At 38.9% G+C, this 11,363-nt stretch overlaps 1 protein-coding gene across 2 annotated transcripts in view; it reads right to left on the minus strand.

Moving 5' to 3' along the window:
• The window catches only part of LOC133560507 (uncharacterized), a 35,344-nt gene extending 29,729 nt beyond the window's left edge, over positions 1-5,615 (minus strand). Inside the window, exons 1-2 of one of the 2 annotated variants that reach the window (XM_061913105.1) lie at positions 5,577-5,615; positions 5,083-5,152 (exon numbers count right to left, since the gene is read on the minus strand). The gene's annotated coding sequence lies outside the window, so the exon portion shown is untranslated. The remainder of the gene's footprint in view (positions 1-5,082; positions 5,153-5,576) is intronic. The other variant, XM_061913104.1, reaches the window with a different exon arrangement.
• Positions 5,616-11,363: the final 5,748 nt, after the last annotated feature.

The following is an 11,363-nucleotide window of genomic DNA, read 5'->3' on the forward strand; positions in this document are numbered from 1 at the left end:
AAAATTAAAGAGCAGATTAGAATCTAGAGAGAGGATAACGGCAACTTTTGTTATGTAAGCATCGTCAGTCAGTACATGACCAGTAAAAGAAGCGGGTGAATCAATCCATCAATTGGTGGTGTCAATATTAAGGGTAGTATCAGTAGATGACCAATAATTGTTTGATGAATTCAAAATGTGTATTATCTTGAAATAATTATTTTGGTAATGTTTTCAAACTCTGAATAATTCCCAAAACAAATGATGACTTTGGGGTCAAAAACCAAATGATTTAAATGAGTAGCAGATAGTCCTTGCTTTTGTTTAGTTATGGTGCACTATTACCTTTATTTTACCTAAACAGTTGCATATAATACAAGAGAGTAATGAGCTAGGTCAAATATGTTGTGGATATTGTTACACTGTCAATAACATGCTAATATATGTTGTGGGGATTGATATCGGCCAATTTAATCCATTGCAGCATACAACCTTAATTGGAACATCCCAATCTATATATTGTGATAACATTAGTGCTAAATTAGGTCTCACAATAAGGCTAATGTGGTGGATGGTCCGAATCTTAAACAGCAACAAAAGTCAATTTAGTACAAACGTTTCATTTACCTATCATCAAAAAGTACAAAGTTCACTTTTAATGTTTTCCCTTACATAAATCATAACTCCTCCCCCCTTTGTCACTTGATCTGTTTTTTCTGTAATCTTGTACCCCGGGACATTAATTAGAACAAAAGGTGTTGTGGGTTTTAACCATGTCTCCGTTAGACAAAGGTACTCCAGATTAGAGTCTGACATTAACTGCTGGATTTGTTCAGTATGGTTCCTGTTGTAGAAAGTTTAATGATGCGGACATGTTTGTTACTGAATACTTTCTATCAGATTTCTGTCTCTTAGCGACTTTGTGTATGTAATAAGCAACTATAATTATTTGATATGCTTAAATGTGTTGTTTTAGCTCAGCTGTTGTGTAGCTGCTAGCTCCTCGTAGCCTACAGCAGGAGTGTCCAAATTGCAGCCCATAGCTATGTTTTTAACAGACAACCGAAACAATTGAAAATGTGGTATTTGCATGTCGGTTCAGTCAGCGGCAGCTACGCCCTGTTTTATCATTTGACCTAAGTGTTTGGTTTCGTAGGCGGTACAGAGGGCCAGGGAACAATGTGGTACAGCAATTGTCCATCTTATACCATTTTAATTGTTGTAAGGATAGTTCACATGAGCGGCCATACCTTGAGTTCCAACGTATGTATATGAGTCAAAGGGCTCTATTATGAGTCATCTAATTGGTGATCATACATGTGGCGGGTCGGGTGGCGGCACACACAGACACAGCCCAGTCAGCCAGGGCTTTCACTGATAGGACATTTCGAGCAGTCCTTGTCCTCCATTCATTCCTGGGAGGCGCACCCAGTAGATGTCAGCCGATGTCATGCTGTCAGGTAACATCAGGAAGGTTCCTTCTGTGCGATATTGAATGCCAGGGTACAGTTTGTAAAGCAGGTCATTACCAAACAGGCAAGGTGTGTGCAGGTCGACCACAAAGGGATGCTTCAATGAGTGTCCAGCAATCTGAACTGGAAGTTGTTTGGTGACAGGTATCATTCTTGTGACCACAGCAGAGCCATTGTCCGTTGACACTTATGTCCAGCAGGGGTCAGTTTGTATCACCCGCTGGCGTCCAGCTGTGGGCGTCCTTTGCCACATCTGTATGATGTTTGGGCTACAAATTGGAGCTTGTCTTGTTTTAGAGAAGTTGGCACAGTCACATGACCAGTCCCCCGGCTGCTAAACAGTTTCCACCCTGGCCTGACCTAGGATAACCCCGACCACCACCCAATTCTGACTGTCTGGTTTCACATCTGTTGAGGATTCTTTCCTCCAGATGTTGGAGCTCAAAACAGGTTCACCCACTGTTGAATATACCCTAACTGATTATTGACCTCCTGTTTTTTTTTTGACATTTAGTTTCAGGGATCTGTATTTTAAGGAGTTGTTTCCTTGCTGCTCTATCACAGCCTTGCTTAGTTCGATTTTGCATATCACGTTTAATGTATTTCTCTCTACGTCAATGTACACAGCAACGTTTTAAAAAGTCATAAATTTTACTTACAGCATTGATTGTCCCATTAAATGTTAATCAATACAAAGATTATACGTACTACTTCATGTATATCAAAGTAACTTTTTAAATAAACTAAAGATTATCTATAAGTTAATTAAACTATATTATTTGTGTCTATCAGTTGGTTCAGCACGCTGTCATGCTACATTTAACTTGTGCACTCGTACTTCATGTCGTGCGTGATATTCTACAAAATAAAAGCATGCATTTATTCTTGTTCCTCCATCTGCTCATTCAAACCAGTCACAACACACACACACACACATACATATATATATACACACACACAGTGTTCGGCTCCAGTCATTTAGATAGCGTGGCGCACGCGCACGCGCGCACACACACACACACACACACACACACACACACACACACACACACACACACACACACACACACACACACACACACACACACACACACACACACACACACACACACACACACACACACACACACACACACACACACACACACACACACACACACACACACTCAATGTCGTGTGTGTCCTTGAGTGCACATTCCAAAATATATGGCGAACCACAGCAGACATCTTCCTCAATCCTATCTCAATACCCCCATAAATTGTAAAACTATGACATAAGAGGTGTTTCACAACAATGGTCAAATAGTTATTTTAAGTAATAGATCTCAATATGTGGCCAGAAAGAGTAACTTGTGGGGTTCCACAAGCCTTGTTATTGGGACCCAAGTTATTTATACTTTATTTAAATATTTGTTCAGTATCTTAATAAATTTAAATGTATTATGTTTGCAGATGATACAAATGTATATTGTTCAGGAGAAGACTTGAAACCACATATTGAATATATAAAGAGAAAAATATCCAAATCCATTGCTATTCTGTATAAAGTAAGACACACGCTGAATAAGACATGTCTGCATATGTTATATTATTCTTTTGTTTTTCCATATTTAACATATTGTGTTGAAGTTTGGGGAAATGTTTATGGAACTAATATAGACCCAATACTTAAACTTAAAAACAAATCCTTAGAATAATACACAAAGCGTGCAACTATGAACATACCAATCCATTTTTTATAAGTTATAATGTGTTAAAATGTTCAAATAATCTATTTTTTAAAAACAATGGAAATTATGCTTTGAGTAAAGAACAACAGCCTTCTGGCTGGTATTCTTAGGTTATTTACAGTAAGAGGAGAAAACTGTAATTTACAGGGGATATTGATTTTTGAACTAGGTCAAGTAAGAAGGAATATAAAATACAAATGTATTTCAGTTTTAGGAGTTAAATAGTAGAACAAGCTCAGTGATGCGCTAAATGACATGCAGTTTATTTTTCTTTCTATTTCTCTTAACAGTTATTCCTCCTTCATAATCTGATGCTATTGCTAATTATTGACAGTTCATGACGTCTCGTTCTTGTAAACACTGGACAGACTGCTTATCTTAGAGACATTTAGTTCCCATTTAGTTTTTTTTCCTTACATGTAATTCTACATTGTCCAGTGTTACATAGAAGTTTGATTTCTTTGTTATTTATTTCAATTTTTATTTTTGGTTTACTTGTTGTCCTTTTACTTAAGTTCTCATAACTTAGTATGTCCTTATGATTAGAATTTTTTAAACGCTGATCTACGTTTTGTTATGACTGGAGCACTGAGTGCGGCGACTTTTGTCTGTACTTCTTCTTCACCTGCAACTCAAAGACTCCATGATTCACACAGGTGTGACTATAAACGTTGACAATATTTGATTGCTACCAGTTGCAGAGATAAAAGTTGAAAATGTTTTAGAATAGAAATTTAAATTGTATTTTATCCTGATTATTCTTAAAATAATTAAAATGTCAGTATATTGAAATAATCAAAAGATTCAGCAACACAGATGTCCAGAATACTGTGTAATTGCGCGATGAAAAGAGACGACTTTTAGCTGCTAGTGGTGCTGCGCTAATATGTCCCCTCCAACTCGAGACGTCACGTGCGCGCGTCATCATTCGGCAACGTTTTCAACAAGAAACTCCGCGGGAAATTTAAAATTGTAATTTTGTAAACTTTGGCATGTGTTGCAATGTTAAGATTTCATCATTGGTATATGAACTATCAGACTGTGTGGTCGGTAGTAGTGGGTTTCAGTAGGCCATTAATGTAACTATAGCTGAAAAAAATAGTACAATAGCCATAGGAGAGACTATTCATCCCTGAACACCATGGAGTTCATATAGCTTTATGATGCACTTACAGTATTATATCAACTATCAGAGACAGAAAATCGTCATTTAACAAAACGTCCTTTTTTGATTAAAAAAAAAAAAATCCGATTTGGGTCACTTTGGCCAGCAGTGTAAATGTAGTTTTTGTAAAATGTTGACCAAATAACCACCATTACATATTGCGTAGACCCCAAATAAGTCTCACATGTATACAAACCAGGATGATCCCTTAAAAATACAGATATTTCACTGCAAATTATTTCGTTGTCGGATTAGTGTCGTTTAAGATTGCGTGACGCCTTTGATGTTTCACATGCCCTTAAAACGTAGGAGCAGTTCGTTAAAAAAAATCCAAAATTAAATGACTGCTATAAACAATCTTTATTCAAAAGATGTGCATTAAATGTAGAACATTTTAAAAGATAAAATTAACATTCACGGCAACCTAACATTCTAGACTTTGTAGCGACGCAGACGTGTAGGCCTTACCATGCGCCATAAGAGTGTGCTAAGTGTGACGGTGCAAAGGACAAGGGACAGATGTTAACGTCCAGAAGCCAAAATGTAACTTGATACATTATTTGATCAAAAGTGACCCTGAATTATTACAACGGAATATGGAACGTTGCTAAGACTTTAGCTTGCAGGCTTTCAGGAAGCTCCGTGTGTAAATTGCAGGGTACAAAAACAGAGCTGGTAAATCAAAGATCACATTTGATGAAACACGATCATGTTACTCTTGCTTCTAACTGTTTACCTTTTAGTATCGGCAGTAGCTGGGCAGCTTCGATCGTCGTTTCCAAGTTGCTAGCAGCCATTAGCTTCTCCTGCGGCGGAAGTATAAACATGACAATTTCCGCTTAAAATTGGACTGGCATTAATAACATTTTATGGCCGTAGATACTGTCAAGTTAAATCTAAAGAATGAAAAAAGTTCCAGCTTCTGAAGGAAACTGAAAAAAAATGTTTTAAATTTAACGTAGATTTGGGGACATGCTCGTACTTCCATTTTAGATAAATACAGTAAGCATGCTTAATGTCTAGTATTCCGACTAATCAGAAATAGCAGTAGCTGTCAGTCTTGTACTGAAATGCTTGAACGATCAAACATGGAAAGAAACATTTTAAATACAAAAACATCTAGGCCTATAGCAAAATCCTTACGTTAACAAGCAAACATGCTGGTAAAAATCAAAAACATCTGATGCATATCAAACGTTTCACTAACGTTTAAGATATACCGTTATGTACCAGCAGTATTTCAACAGCTTCATCCGTCGTTTCCCATAGCTACTATCGGTCAACAGCTGAATCCACGACGGAAGATTCTAGACAACACACTTAACTTCAAAATAAGAGCGACTCCAAAAAAGAATGACACCCCCTTTCACATTTTAAAAAATTTCAAATTAATATATTTTAGTGTTTAAAATCATGTATGCAATTTATTGAGAAATAGCAATCCCTGAGCAAGTGAGCTATTAATATACAGCAGATTAAATGTTTACACATTCCAACAATTACTTACAAGTAACATACACAATGGTATTCGCAAAAATTACATGAAAAGGAGTAACTATCGGTCATAATTCTAAATATTTGAATTTTAAGACTATATACACTTAACATAAATACATAGTACCATGATGAAAAGTTCACAGGTGGATCACTAACAGTGAAAATGTAAAACTCAATTGCACAGTGTAGATCCATCTTTGTTATAATATCCTGCAGGCGCAGAGCAGCCACACCAGCTTGTTCTTATCTTTTGGACGCTTTCTGTTGAAGTGTCCCATAATATTTCTGGAAAAACAACAAGACAACAAAGAAGATGCATTAATCAAATATTTCTGCATGTACATGTGCGCGTACCTTAAGTTTGTTGTAATGCTTTCTACTGCTGCAGTGCACTTCTTGTGTTGTAATCTCGTGTTGGTAGAAAGTCGAGCACACATCACAGAAATACCCACACCTGACAAACTCCTGACCTGGACATCAAACAGGAAGTGGTCAGATAAAACTGACCCACGGCTCAATTGATAAAAATTGTGTCTGCGTAGTACCAAGAGGGTTGTTGGCTTTGAACGCTGGCAGTCCAAAGCTTGGTGCGACACATGGAGCCTCAGAGCGTCTTCGCTTTGTCACAATAGGCTCTGTCACGCCAAATTTCTTCCCCCCTACAAATACCTTCCCCCCGGAAGAAATTTGGCGTGACAGCCCCTCCAATGCCTGAAGGACCCGAATGAGGGCGTGACAATACCAAGTTATTTGACTCTTGAGGGTTACAACTGCAAAATTAGCAAAGCAAAAATAGCTAGAAAGGTTAGCATGCTGGAATGCTAATATTTTTTCCTCACCGTTAAGGGTTACAGCTGCAAAATTAGCAAAGCAAAAATAGCTTGAAATGTTAGCAGCTGGAATGCTAATATTTTTTCCTCACCGTTATTTTTCACCTATGACAATCAGCCAATTATAATGCTTTTAAAACAGGCAGCTGTGTGGGCTGCTTTAAGGTCTTTCCACCCTCATTGGGGTCCTTCAAGCAGCCTCTTTCGGGGGGAAGGTTTTTGTAGGGGGGAAGACATTTGGCGTGACAGCTCCTCCTTTACAACTAAAAGAAGAGGAAGAAGAATGGTTGATATCCTCCAAAAAGGTGAGAGAAAGACATGATGCTCACCAGAAGTTGGCCTGCCTCTCATCATGGCTCTACCACTGTAGTTGGGGGAGGATGTTTCTTCAGGATCCGCCTCGTCCTGCAACACCAAACTTGTCTTGTCTTCTGAAGAGGAAGACAATATAGAAGTTGTCTGGCCTGCTGTTGTTGAGTACACTTAGTAGGTTGTGATGTTCCCACGGATTCATTTTTATCCCCATCATCATGACCATCACCATCGAAAGGCTCTTTTTTGGCTGGACGTTCATTCAAAGAATCAACGGTCTCAATTGACCTTTTCTCCTGATGTTTGCTGTCAGTCATATCCTTCTTTTTTGGACTACTGTGATCATGAAGCGTGTTGTTCTCCACAGAGTCCAGGACCTGGAATGGGGCTTCTTCTTCATCACCAGCATCTTGTTCATCCTTTTCTAAACAGTCATCTTTACTTTTAGTGGTTTGAACTGGGAGTGAGGGAAGAGTAGATCGTGAGGTCGACAGGCGGATCGTTGCGGCGTCTTCAGTAATGCGGACGCTGTATCGATCCCATGTGGTGAAGAAGGAGCTGAGCCGGAAGGCATAGCTCTCAATTTACCATGAAGTACTCCCTCTTTGGTAAAGAATGTCTTTTCATAAACCTTTTGGGTGATGCAGTCCGGTCTCTGTGCCTTTTTGGTGACAAGCACTTTTTGGAGCTCCTTGGTGACAGATATGTCCCCCGATGGCTTCTTACTGATAGATAATGTCTGTCCCAGCTCGTGGAGCGTGAGCGATAGCTGTGAAAATGAGAACGAGACCTTAAAGAAAGCAGCATTCCAGAATTCATCTTTTGAGACTACTACCAATAAACCAAATTTGTCCTGAATGTTTCACACATCACAAAGAAGGTGTACTGACTGAGGAGTGGTGACTTTGTCTAGGTTAGGACCTGCGAATATGTCGGCTCGAAAGGGAATTCAGTTGTCTCTCCGGGCTCCACCGCTTCTTTTTACTCATGGAAAGCGAGCTTTCATAGTTTCGGGAACGTGAGTGCCGGCTGTCACAGGATGAAGAAGAGTAGGACCAGCGAGACATGTCATTGTGAGTGCACAATGTCCACAATGTAAATTAGAGGGACATTTGAAGCGCACGAGGTACCTGCGTCTGGAAGTGCAGGGGGACGGTGAGCGTCTCCTGGCTTTGTCCAACGTTGAAACAGGCTTGCTTCTAAGATAAGGATGACAAGAAAATGTGCATCAAACGTGAAAAATGATCAATAGAAATTAAAGACAAAAACAGACATACTGCTTGCTGCTGGTGAGGTGCAGGCTGCTGTTCTGTTGAACGAGACCATCCTTGGAAATAAAAAACAGGACATTTTATGGGTTTACAATGTCATGTTTGAGCACACATTTTGTTACAAAGACAAACCATGTTTGGAAAGGAAGCTTGGTGTGACTTTAGTCTGTAGTTTTGGCTGTCCTTAAAGCCTGGCAAGTCTCCCAAGGCTCACTGTCCATGGAATTCATTCGAGGCGTCTTCTTACCACAGGTCCACCATTTTGGAATAGGTTGCGTCCACACATCAGGTAGACGCAGTTTAAACACCACTTTTGTCTGTCTGCAGCCGACGACAAAGCTGGTGGAGCAAGGATTGCCTCGTTCCTTCACACTAAGACTGGGAAACATCACACTGGAGACATAGCGACACCTGCTGAGCATTAGTCACTGTTCACTCATCTTTCCCAGCTACTTCCTGCAGCATTGCCAACTTTCCAGCCATTTTTTACTGCTTGTCCGTCTCTGGGTCGCGGGGGTGGCTTGAGCCCACTCATTACAAAATACGTGCAAAGTGCATCATTATATAGGAAGACTTTGTAAATTTATATTGATATTCTTAATTATCTGAAAATACACAAAGTGAGTAAATGTTCTCTTTTAATCCTTACTGTTGTGGAGTCCACATTTCCCTGCTGTCTTCTTTTCTGTATTGCCTCCTGCTCTAATCTGGTTTCACCAAACACTATTATATTCAAACATTTAAGAAAGTAAAACACAAATAAGGCAACAAGAGAAGTATCCCACACTTCTCTTTTCAAAAGTAAATCTGTACAGCATATATGGGCATATACATCAACAGTGATTTGCCTAAGCAGCTGGACAGGACGTATATATGCACGTACACACACACACAAATATTTACTTAGGTATGTCCCGCGGGCCAGATTGTGCACACTGGCCGTAGTTTGGGGACCCCTAATACTCTGTATAAGTTGTTTAACAGCATATGAACCAAACCTCAAAGAAAATAGAATTTCGCCCTTTATTGCAGTTGGAAAACTCATGTATGTTTGCCTCCTCCCAAAGAAAGGTGTAGACATGTGCAAGTTTATTTTTACTATTTTTATTATTATTTCTATAGACATTTGACCTGGAAGTTAGCCAGAGCCTGCAAAGTATTTTGTGCCACAAAGTTATTTTTGCTCTATTCACCACTGCACTGTAATCCTATTAGTTATCATATTGGTTGTTTAAACACTTGTATATTTTTAGTTAACCATTAGTATCTATTGTGTACATTTGAAAAAATAGATCAAATTCCTTGTCTGTTTAACATACCTGGCCAATAAAGCTGTTTTGGACGTTTGATAATTTGTATTTAATAGTGGAAATTAGTTCAAAACAAGGTAAAGTGTTGAAATGCACAAGGAGTTTCACAATATTAAAAAAATGCTGGAAAAGTTTATATTTGGTTCATTTTGTTTACCATAAAATACGTAGTGAGTGTTCTCAATCGGTGCCATGTTTCCTCCTCTCCTCATCATCATTTGGCACTTACACCTCCTTGACCAGCTCCTCAAGCCTATCCTCTTACAGGGTGTGGCTGTTAAATTTTTAGGGAGGACATTTAGAAACATTAAATACAATAGTACCAAATATTAAATATAATTGTTTGTGCCTTTTTTTCGGTAGTCCCTTACATTTCATTACATAGCCAAGATGGTGACTATAGGTTGTATTTAGTCACATAACTTTTGAACAGAAGTGAACAAACTTGTGGTCGACCAAACCAATAAGGCTAATGTGCAGCAAACAGCTTGCCAACTATCAGAGTACCCAAGGGGCCTAGAAATTAACACTAAAACCAGATACAAGCAAAAAAAATATATCTATCTATGCAGTTGAATCGATTCCTATAAGTTATCTAAAAACATATTTGTTGAGTGATTACAAGGATTATCTGTTGGTGGAGTTTCCTGACATGTCAAACTATCTGGGACGCCAGACGTCATTCTACGCGACAAAACAGATGAAAACTTGGAAAAGCATGGAAGCCTACAACTTATTTGTGTGTGGCTGGATCAAGGACATTGTTATCAAGACTCTCCTGGGTTAAATTGTGCATCATTTTTGCTCGAGTAAGGTTGCATTTCATGATTTAACTTAATTACAAAAAATCTTGAGACTTTGTACTGGTCTATTTGAACAACTTCAAGCTGGCGTCTCATCCATTATTTCCAGGATGGGCTGCACGACGCCAGCTGTTATGCCCAACAAATAAAGCAAATAACGTACTACCCCTTTGTGAAGAATAGGTGCAAATATGTGGGATTTATAGAACAAGGTAACTTGTGAGTGTTATATTTGAATTGTTGAGCGATCTGTGTAATACAATTTGTTTGCTGGCGCCGGCTGTACGAGTTCATTCATTACATGTCTCTTGCATGGTAACATAAAATTAATGGATTTACAATGGGAAATACTAAACTTCTGTGTTATTCGACTTTGCTGCCTTGGACTGAAGTGCTATTAAAAAGATCGCCACTTTTCTAGTCGTGTTGTTTCTTTTGCCCCTTCTTGATTACCTCTTGAGCAACTTTAAATGAACTTTTATCCTTTTCGTGATTTGAATGTTCCTAACAGCCTAAAACAATTCAGGCATGTGTTATTTTTCTTTGAGAAAGAATAAAATGTGCCCAGAACGCTATGACAACAGAAGCCTACTTGACCACCGCATTGAGTCTCGCATATCTAATGAGCCGGACATGAAGTCAGGTGTATACAACCTAATGGTAAGTGTCTATCACCACATTCCACATTTTGAGTGCAACATCAGGGTAATATTAGTGCACTGCATTTTGATGTACTTTTCTCAGTGTGAACAAGCTTTTGCACTTAAAAGGTGAAGTGTAAATACGAAAGTGCACCAATTGAGACACACCAAAAAGGAGACTTCAACCTGGGTAAAGGTTTTTCAAGCTCTGGCTTCTCCTTGGCTTTATCACCAGCCATTAATCCCTATAAGCAAATACTGGGTTGCAGTGTATGTGTTTACTGAGGATATGGCGTGGCACACTTCCTGCCCCCTACTTACTGTGTATAGTGTGGGAACTTGGTACGCCTCAG

Source organism: Nerophis ophidion, linkage group LG10, assembly GCF_033978795.1.
Source record: "Nerophis ophidion isolate RoL-2023_Sa linkage group LG10, RoL_Noph_v1.0, whole genome shotgun sequence".
NCBI classification, from domain to species: domain Eukaryota; kingdom Metazoa; phylum Chordata; class Actinopteri; order Syngnathiformes; family Syngnathidae; genus Nerophis; species Nerophis ophidion.